Source organism: Pseudopodoces humilis, chromosome 1 (assembly GCF_049639895.1).
Source record: "Pseudopodoces humilis isolate 2021_Gansu_Grassland_sample_001 chromosome 1, ASM4963989v1, whole genome shotgun sequence".
Taxonomy (NCBI): Eukaryota; Metazoa; Chordata; class Aves; order Passeriformes; family Paridae; genus Pseudopodoces; species Pseudopodoces humilis.
The window spans coordinates 115,061,173-115,071,477 of NC_142200.1; the positions used below are offsets into that span (position 1 = coordinate 115,061,173).

Here is a 10,305-nt window from a genome sequence, read left to right on the forward strand (position 1 = left end):
CCTCCAGATTTTTGGGCCAAGTCATATTACCACTTTGTAACTAAGTCATTTCCTTCATAATAACCAGGGTCTATATGAGGAGGGAAATGAAACTTAGTGATGAGTCAAACCAGATAGATTGTTTAACTTCTTTATATTTGACTATGTCAAAGAAAATATATAAAAAGCAAATATTATTCTTAACTGGTTATGAATCATACACCCTGTAGGACTGTCTGCTGACAGTTTGCTTAGACAGCCACAGTGGTAAATTAATCAGGATGGAGACCATTTTTATTACTGCTTAATTTATGAGTGTAGGGTAGGCAACTGCTTGGAAAAAAATTAACAAATTACTTGGTCAAGTGGTGACTCAGTGCTTTTCTGATGCTTGAAGCGACGGGGAGAAAATCGTGAGAAATTATTACAATTTCTCATGATAATTAGATATTCAGCAGAAACACTTCAGTTGTAGGCTTTTCTCAAGCTATTTGACCAGAATTGAGAAATGATTCACCACCACTCGAGCATGATGGGTATGTTCAGGTGAAACCCTCTGTAGTCAGACGAAAATCATTTTGCTGCTAACTGCAATTGGTTGCATATGTTCAACTTACCCACACCAGAAAGCTAACTGAAGAAATTTAAGCTGTACCATATCCATTGCAAAAATGGCATAATGCTCATCAGTTAACCCCACTCTCAACTTCAATATGGTAAAGCAGAACAGCTAATAATTTGACTTACTATTTGAATTCATCAAGTGTACCCAGACAAATCATGCCCAAGAGTCGTGACAAAAAATTTTACTCACCTGATCTCTAGGTGAGCTGGGTCTTAATGTGACAGAGCATTAGACAAACAAATTATACATGTCACTAAGACTTCCTTGCGCTCAGCTCTGCCAAAGGCAAGATATAAAAAGACAATTTGGTTGTGCATTTAAACACATTTTTTTACTGCTTTACAGCAGCAATGGAATTTCAGAATGGAAAAAGAAAGAAAAAAAGGAAACAAATTAATATATGGTTTTACATCAAGTTGTCTGAAGTCATAGAGTGTAACACTTTTGGAAATATCTGGCTAAAGAAGAGTATGAAGGTTTGAAATTATAGAGACATACAGAAAAAAAATATTCATCACAAATGCATAAATTGCTTCCTTTTTTCCTCCCCAAAGGAAACTTGGACACTTAAAAGAAGGGATTATCAACCGGACACTATTACTGGCAATGTCAAACACATTTCCTCTTGGGCATTTTACTTGACACCCCTGAAAGTCAAATGCCAATATGAGACAGAAACTTCTATCCCTTCTGCACAGTAGACATGTCTGAAGAAGTGATGAGGCCTGGAGCATTAAGTGAAGAGAAACAGTGTCAGTTCTAACTAATACTCTTTTGCGCAGCATTATTAAAAGAGCTGAAAAATATTGAGTATTACAGACCTTACATATCAAGAATAGAAATTTGAGTTGCTAAATTAATAAGGACCTGCTGAATTTCGTAAGTGCAGGAATTTTTATGCCTGTGTCAAAGTGATGTTTGGAAGAAAACATTGAGAAAATGTAATGAGAGCACCTGTGACATTTTAGGAAGTAGGGAAAGATTTTTCTCTTCTGCTAGACTCAGATGCCATGGTCAACAACATCCCAGACACAGGGTCTTAAAATAAAGAGGAAGAGCAAATGTTTTATGTACTACTTGCTTTTCTTTAATGTGAGTGATCCCATTGCCAGCAGAAGTCCTTGCAAGACTGGAACACAGACAGACTGTTTGACTGTCAACACCACAAGGAATTTTAATTCAATTTTAAAATAAGACACACCACTTTTTTCTCCCTTGTATTTTAAATCACCTTTCAAACTTCTTTTGACTATATTTTGGAAGTTCTCTAAAAGGAATCTGACTCTTTCTTGCTCACCAGAAGCTTGTGTGCCTCAAATAATTTCTTTTAAATTGATCTGGAAACAGTTCAGCTGCATACACATTAAGAGCTGTGTTCAGTTTAACCTCCATCTTTTTATTTTTCGTGTATTTTTACTTAGAGAATAACAATGTGTTTAATGAGGTTTCATACAATCTTGATTAATCAAAAAGGTGTTTCTTCCCTTGGAATCTGCACTTGCTTTCTTGATCCCAATGTGAAGTCTGGGCAAAACAACAAATTAATCAAAATCATTTTTATAGCAAGAATCTCTAGTGTCCAACAGAAAAGTGTGGTTTTTTTCCTCAGAAGGATGAGATGATACAGAAGAGGCAGAAAAGTCTACAAGAGGAAATGCTGAAATCAGTGGGGAAATGTAAGCTTGCCATTTAAAGTCAATATTTGTGGGATGGCAATGTGTCACTAATTCATATATCTTTCTTTTAAACAATCTGTTTTCCAAGTCAAAAGAAAGCAAGTAGAATATATTAATCATAGACTCCCAGGATAATTGAAGTTATTCTACAATTCTCTATCTCAGTAGCTTTCCATTGGACCCACTCCTGTTTTCAACATCTTTCCTGAACTGGAGGGAGCAGAACAGGAAACCATAGTCCTGGTGTAGCCTAAAAGGTGTTGAGGAGGTTGAAATAAACACATCCTTCGATCCACTGTCTGTTCTCTTGCTAATGCAGTCCAGAACATGTTTTGCTCAGACTGATGCCCTCCAGGACCTCCAGGGCCATTCCAGCAGAGCTGCCCCAAGCACCCAGACCTCCAGCCTGTTCATCTGCGTGGAATGAATCTGTACCATATTTATCATTTATCTGCTATACACAATGCAGTTCTTTTTGACTCAATATTTCAGCTACTGATTTTTGTTTGAATAATGTTTGTTCCTTCAAAAGTATCTGCCTTTCAGTTTAGTTTGTATCTACCAGCTTGGTGAGGATACATTTCATCCCATCATCTAGGTCTTTTATTAAAGATGCTACATTGTACTGGAAAAAACCATCATCCTCTAAGAAACTCTGTATCTGGATGTCAATTCACCTTTGGCACATTAATTACACCATTGAAGTTTTGAAATTTAGCTGCATTCCACTCACTGGACAGGTCCATCTCTACAGCTCGTATCTTACCATCTGTCAAAAAGGATATTGTGGGAGAACATCTTAAATACCTTGTTAAAAATCAAGGTTATGTCAAGGTTGTTAGTGATGCCTCCCTGTTTGAGAGGAGCCAGACAATCTTTTACCCATATTGAGGCTGTCTTGTCTGCCAAACCAACAGCAATGCTGTCCTTGGATTAGTGTGCTCACATGCCGTGCATTGTCTTACCTGTTTTACTGCAATTATAATGAAAACAAAGCAAAGACAAAAAAAAAGGGAGAATCCTCACAAATATTCTTTCTTCTTTTCAAAAATGTGGTTCTGAAAGATATCCTGTTTTCCCATTGTTTCATTTTTCAGTGAGCAGTCTCAGAGGCCTCAGGAGGTCAAGGCCTTTTCTTAGAAGAAAGCTGGAATGGGAGCTGTAAGAAAATTTTCACTTGCAAAGTGAAGTGGAGGATTTGGGCCTTTTGCCAGTTCTGTGTGGGTATGATGATTTCAAGGCAGTTTGCCATGCCTTTCTATATAATTTTCTAGCAACAGAAATAGTTTTTGCATTAAAAAAATGAAAAAGTGATGAAAAATAACTTCTCCAGGTCAAGAAAAGAACAAATAAGGCAACACTCAGAAAAGTAAATTTGCCCTCACATACGTTAAACCACCATCTATTTTATTTGGCTGAACCTCCTGAGCTTTGTTTTTCACTGCTGAGTTAAGTATTCTTCAGATTTTGCTGTTACCATGCTTTATGCTCATAGACCTTCAAAGAAGCACCTATTAGCATAAAGACAGACCCTGGGTTAGTCCATCTTGCTAATTGCTAATTGCAAATTGCTAATATCTGCAGCTAAAAGAGGCACTCAACACCAACATCAAGAATCAGGGTAGAAAATTTTTGTTTCTTTCCTTCCATCCTTTTTTCAAGAATCCCTTCCTATTCTTATGTCCTACATCTATTTCCCCATCTCAAAGAAATACTCCACTTCAGTTTTTTTTTTATGTAGGAAAATGCACAATAAGAAGAGCATGCACAGTACTGTGTCACATTACCTTTCTAAGGTGCAGAGAATAATCTTTCAGTCTGTCTTATGTTTATATAAAACTTATCAAAATTGTTTTGATTTTCCTCCATCTTTCTTGTTTAATAGCCCACGGAATTGACTACAATAATCCACATGCTCAGATACAGCCTGGCATGATGATCCCACATGGCATAGCTGAAGCAGGATCTGCAGGGTATCACCCTTTCCAATTTGATATGTCAACTTGCTTGAAACTTTTGCAGACAGCAGTCAATGGTACAAGCAAGACCGGTCACTCCCACTGTACCAAGATGTACAAGCACATCTTGGCAAATGCATTTCTGAAGGCAAAATTTATCCCGATGTAAAGAATCAAGTCCACACACTTAAATGTTAAAATCCAAAGTTTTTAGGGGTGGGTTCACCTCTACATTTAAAAATAGCTTTTTGAAATTTAAGGTCTATTCAAACTAGATAATTCATTGACCTTTCACTGATAACACCAGTGTGCCTGTGCTTTGTCTGCTCCTTTGTAAGTGAGGGAGGATCAGATCCCTTTGGGTCATTCATATGACCAGAAAATGGTCAGAGCAAGACCAGTTGTGGTCATATTTTGGAATAATTCCAGACACCCACCTCTTCAGTATCTTCAGTTCAATGATTTTTTAATTACTCTGTCATTTTTCATGTTCAGACAAGAATCTGAGCCTATGAAATTTGCTCTTGAGTATTGCCCTAATTTCAGTGCAGGTCTACATGTGCCAAGGATACAGAATGAGGGGGAATATATTAGTGGAAAAAACCCAATGGTTTCTTATACCTTTTAAAGTATTTTTTATTTTGAGGCACATCATGTTTTCCATCAGTGCAGTTTGTGAGGTGTGTTGTGATGGAAATGGCATCCCGAGCTTGGCACTCTACTTCCAAAATGTAAACAGCACAAGCCCCAGCATATTGCTGCTTTGGATACTGTTTATTGCATTTATTTTCACTGAGTGGAGAATTGGTGTTGTCTTTGCAAGTTGCTAGACTCTGATTTTAATAAGATGGAAGAAAATGAAATATCCCTGCTCATTACACAAAGACTACACAGGCAGAGGAGCACAATAATATCTGCAGGCTCTAATTCAATTAAAAATCTGTGGCTAAAGATGTGAAAACATTTTTAAGGATGAAAATTGAATATTTCTCCTAATTCTATCCTGCTTCATAAGGTAGACTCAAGATCCTTGAGTTACAAAATAGCTAAACATGGTTCACATAAAATTCTGGGTCATCTCTTGCAGGTTCCTTCTTCATAGCAAGGTTATTTTGGGAATTAGAAGTAGTGCTCAGATTCTAACCCTGTATAATCATACTAAGAAAATCCCTTAATTGTGTGCACTACTGTTTGTGAGAAAGGGAGTTCCTCTTGGTAATGCAAATACAGCCCTGCTTCATGAAAATTCTGTTGATGCTTTTTCACAGTGTCTCTCCACAGACCTCTGTCCTCACCAGTGTGTGCTGGAAAATGGCACACATATTCTTTTACACAGGACTTCGAGTCAACTCATTTATACTAACAACCATAGAATGCGTCCACGAAATCTCAGCTCCTGGTGCTAGGCAGTGTCCTTTGTGAGGTGGCTCTGTCCCCTGAGACCCAGGCTAAGCTGGGAGAAGGAGCTGAAGTGGGTTTTTTTGTCATATTTGGTGATACAGAGTGTTCCTGTGTCCAGATCCACACTGTTCATGCTTTTGCAAGCAATGACTGCTGCAGACAGTTCCCATTCTTGTGAGGAGAAATTAATTCAGTCTTTGTCCTTTTTAAAATACCATTTTTTTTCCTAAACCATGCTTGTTTAAGTAGTTTTTTACAAGTTCTGGCTGCACTGGGTTCTTGTATATCCTTCCCTTGGGAAAGCCCGACATCCACCTGTATATGTGGTCATTATTAAGCCTTGTCACAGTGTTTGTTCTTCTGACACTAGGTATGAAAAAAAGGTTTCCTATGTATCTGTCAAGTGTATGGTCCACATTTAAGGTGTTGCAATATTTTATTATTATTTACCACTCAAATATTTGCGATCACTAACAGCAACATATCCAGTAATTCCCATTTCTTCAAATGCAGACGGGTGCAAATGAGGATGGAGTCTGCGTCCTTGAGTTGCACCTGAGTACACCTAAGTCAGTCCTATAGAGACTGACTGCAAGTCTGTTTTATAAATAGAAAAAGACTATTTAAAATGTCTTATTAGTTCTGAGTAAATATTTCCAGCATATTTTTATGCACTGAAGGGTCTGCTTCTATTTATGCTTCCCAGAATAGCAGAAAAAATTAAGCCAAGATTTGTTATTATTGCCTTTTATAAAACCACTAATGCTTGGTCTAATTTCTTACCTTGGTGTATATGGAAATTGTTGTTTTGAGTGCACTGTAAAAGTGCAATATTTTTTTTTTTAAATACTGATATCCATTTTGTTACAAATTGCCCAGAATTCAATGAATTCATCTGAACAGATAGTTAAACACAGGTAAAGCAGACAGTGAGGAAGGTTCCAATCTTAAAAATATTGGCTTAAGGCTGTCTCTTCATTCTGAACAGGATTTTGGTGACATGTAGGAAATGGACACATCAATAGTCACTTCCATTTAGATTGCTTAGATATGTGCTAAAAGGCCAAACACAGTTCCTGGAGATTTCTGCCTTTCTAACTCAAGGTAACACCTCCCCTGACTTTACAAAGATTTTATTCAAGTACCCTGAAGTCAGTGGGAGGCAGGGTTTTTATTTTTTTTTCCAAATTAAGAAAAGGAAAAGCCCTGGTGGAGAAAAAAGGCAGAAGAGTTTCCATCAAGTATACAGAACCAGGGTCTTTTACTTCTATTTGTTATACTAAAAGAAAATTCAAATACCTTATTATAGGATGAAGAGACTGAAGAAAAACTGGAAAAAGAAAGGAGACTGTGAGTGAGTAGCAAAATGGATAAATAATTGATAATAAAAAGCAGGCTGCTTTCCTCCAGAAGCTGACTATTACACGTTGTCTTTGACTCAATAAAGTTATTAGTTCTTTTTGTCTTTCTTAAAAATGTTCTCTTGCTATTTAAGAAAATAAAAGAAAGCTGAATATATGAAGGTAGGAACTAATTATCTTTCTGTAAGCTAAAAATTTTCTTGAAAATAACAACAAAAACATTGTCTTTGAGATGACTTTAAAAGAAATCATCAGTGACCTTTTGAAAATGCATGTCTAGATTAGAGTAGGATTCCATAGGGACAATGTAATAGCTGATGATTAAGGTACTTATCACCAAATTTGTATAATTTTTGCAAAACCAAAATACATTCCTTGTGCCCTCTGATACAGCAGAACATTTCTGCAAGCCAAGTATGAAAGCAAAGCTGTCAAAATAAATGCAACATTGTGTTCCAGGTGCACGTCTCTGCATTTACAGCTCAAGCAGTGCATCCACATTCTGGACATGTTGGACTTTTCAGCTCTCTAAAGAACACTATCAGAGTGCCCTCGATACACAAGCTGCCTAGCTGCCCTTGGGAAATGCTCTCTGTGCAGTTGCTTCAAGCTCTGTGCAAATGAAGCAGCAGAAGGTCTGGGAAGGATCAGGGGACCCAAGTATTGTGGCCATCCCCAGTGTTGCAGGTTTGGGCAAGGTAATATTTCCCCAGATTTATATTATAATTCTTTTTTCTCAGTTTTTGTTTGTTTATTTGTTTTAATCACTTCCCCCCAGGCTTGAGCATGCAGGGTTGTAGAGAGACTACATTCATCAGCTGGTTCCTGTGGATTTGGTGCAAATTTCTGTGTAAAACAACACATTCACAGGAAGACTACATCCTCCCCCTTTACAGGGAGAATGACTTCCTAAAAAGAAAAGGAGCAGGTGACCTTCAATACCTCTGCTAATTTCACTTCTCTGTTTGCTGGATGGGCATTTCTATGGTACAGAATAATCTAGTCTAGTTTATTAAGTCCTGCTGTCATTCACGATGTTCAAGTTCACATCCTGTTACAAAGCAGAATTGATTGTATTGTTGTATTTGTGTCTTTTAAGAGGAAAGCTATTAAATTTGTTAGGCTTACAGCTCAAAGACACTGCAATGAACAAGAGAATCAGTTCATCCATATCAGTATTCTGATTTAAATTATTCAGTTTGACAACAATTTAGGCTGCTGCTGTGCTGTCCTCTGATCAATACTGTCTCACTGCTCTCTTTTTCTACTCCCATCTTCTATTTTCATCTTTTGCTCTTAGTTTTCCACTTGGATTGTAAAGTCCTTGAATCACGATCGTTACTTTGTTCTTTGTAAAGTGCCTAGAGAAATTCAGTCCTGGTCTGTAACTAGTGTGCCCAAATGGTGTAATAAATATGTCGCAATTACTACTGATGCTGCAGTTGTTTTTGTATCCATGACCATACAGGTGATAAATGTATGGCAGTAAAGTTGTAGGTTTTCCTTTTTATCACACAATGCAGCCCAGACATCTGCAGAAGGTGTTCTTGCTGCCGCAGCCATAACTGCTGGAGAGATCCTGGCCCTGAGCAGAAGGGTAGTTCAAGTTCAACTGAACCTGTGGAAATCCTACTGAGGCTGTCAGAAAAGTTTCTTATAATTGGATGGTGATAAGGAAACTCCCTGATTAACTTGAATTTTCACTAAAGGTATATCACCAAAACAGTCACTCTTCATTCACTGCAATTTTGCACCATCCTGGCAAGAGCCCAGGAAGGGTAAAAGGGCAGTTTAAAAACAGAGCTCTGTGCCACCAGACCTTTTTCTTCTACCAAAAAATATTTTGCCCAAATCCCTCTATTTATGCAAGTAATCACTAAACTTTATGAAATCTAGTGAACTGCGGGGTTTTTTTCTGATTCATTATTAGTGGGAGGCATTTAGGATAAGTATATTTGCCTACATGTTATGAACCAAAATTTTATCACATTGGATTAAAAAAACAATGGTACACACCATTATATACACACACCCATGTACACAATCTGTAACAACATCTTTAGAAAAGTTCCTAAGGTCATTCAGTAAGAAAATGATTAAACTCCACATATCAGCTGGGCTTTCCTTTCTGACCCAAACCTAACCTGGATCTCATCCTTCCCAGTATCCATCCTTTCACTTCCCAGACTGGCTTGATGCTACATGTTTATTTTCTTTGCTTCAACAAAATAACAGCAAGAGGTTCTGAAGGGAGGAGCTTTGGACTCTTAACAGGAGTTGGATCCTAATGATGGATGGAGAAGGTAATGGATTTTCCTGAAAAAGTAAGAAGGAGGAGCAGCACCCTTTGCACCATCTCAGCCTGAGCCTTCAGTGTTTGGTACAGTCCTGGAGGGGTCTGCCCTGGCCTGTCCTCACTGTTGAGGCAATGTCTGAGGTGAATGAAATGTGGGTAGAAAGACGATTCAAGCTGAAATGCCTATGAGTCCTCATCCCCTTTTGTGAGGGTGTCAAAAGTTTACTGGTAACTTTGTACTGACAAAGAAAATACCTTGAAGAGACAAAGTAGCCTTGCAAAGTGGCTCTTGCAGCTCATTGTGGTTCACTTTGAAAGTAATCTCAAACAACCACTCTGTCAGTCATCAAGTAATGAGGTCAGGTAATACTGGAGAGGCTGGAAAAGTGGATTTAGGAGGGAGAGAAAGAAAGAACTCACCAATTATCCACACCTTCCAAAATCCTCTTGTTTTGTGTTCACAAAATTAATAGCCTGGAGACATCTGAAGTTATTCTAGTAGTATTTTTGGGGGTCTGGTAACTTACAGTAAGGATCACTATGGCCAGAGGATGTCCTGGAAGAATAATTGTCTCATTGTGCTAGAGGTTTTCACCTCTTCCTGATATATGACTGAAAGCTAAGTTAGATGTTAGTCAACACATATATTCTTTAAGATGCTGCACATCCAGTAGCTGTGCTTCTGTTAGCAAGAGTGGGTACACTTCAGTGTTCCTGTATTTTAAGCCTTCTAAGGAGAAGCACAGTGTGCCCTCTATTCCCTGAGGAAATCAAGACAAGGTCCTTTATATAGGAAGCTCTTTTTTCATTATAAAATGTACAACAGCTACTAAATGTACCAAAATGAGTCCTTTTACTCTAATATAAAAGCAATTACTTCTTCATGCAGCAGAAGTCCATGGTGTTCCTGCAGATGGTTTTGTCACTGGAGTCGTGTCAAACCCCTATTGCCAAATGGCAAAGCCCACTTGTGAGTTAATGATGCATTTGGGGTTTTAATACTCCAGTG

The 10,305-nt window shown here is 37.9% G+C and overlaps 1 long non-coding RNA gene across 1 annotated transcript in view; it reads left to right on the forward strand.

Annotated features, from left to right (window-relative positions):
* LOC106628013 (uncharacterized) overlaps nucleotides 1-7,631 on the forward strand; it is a 33,969-nt gene extending 26,338 nt beyond the window's left edge. Inside the window, exon 3 of the long non-coding RNA XR_015773816.1 lies at nucleotides 7,460-7,631. This is a non-coding gene — a long non-coding RNA (uncharacterized LOC106628013). The remainder of the gene's footprint in view (nucleotides 1-7,459) is intronic.
* The last annotated feature ends 2,674 nt before the right edge of the window (nucleotides 7,632-10,305 follow it).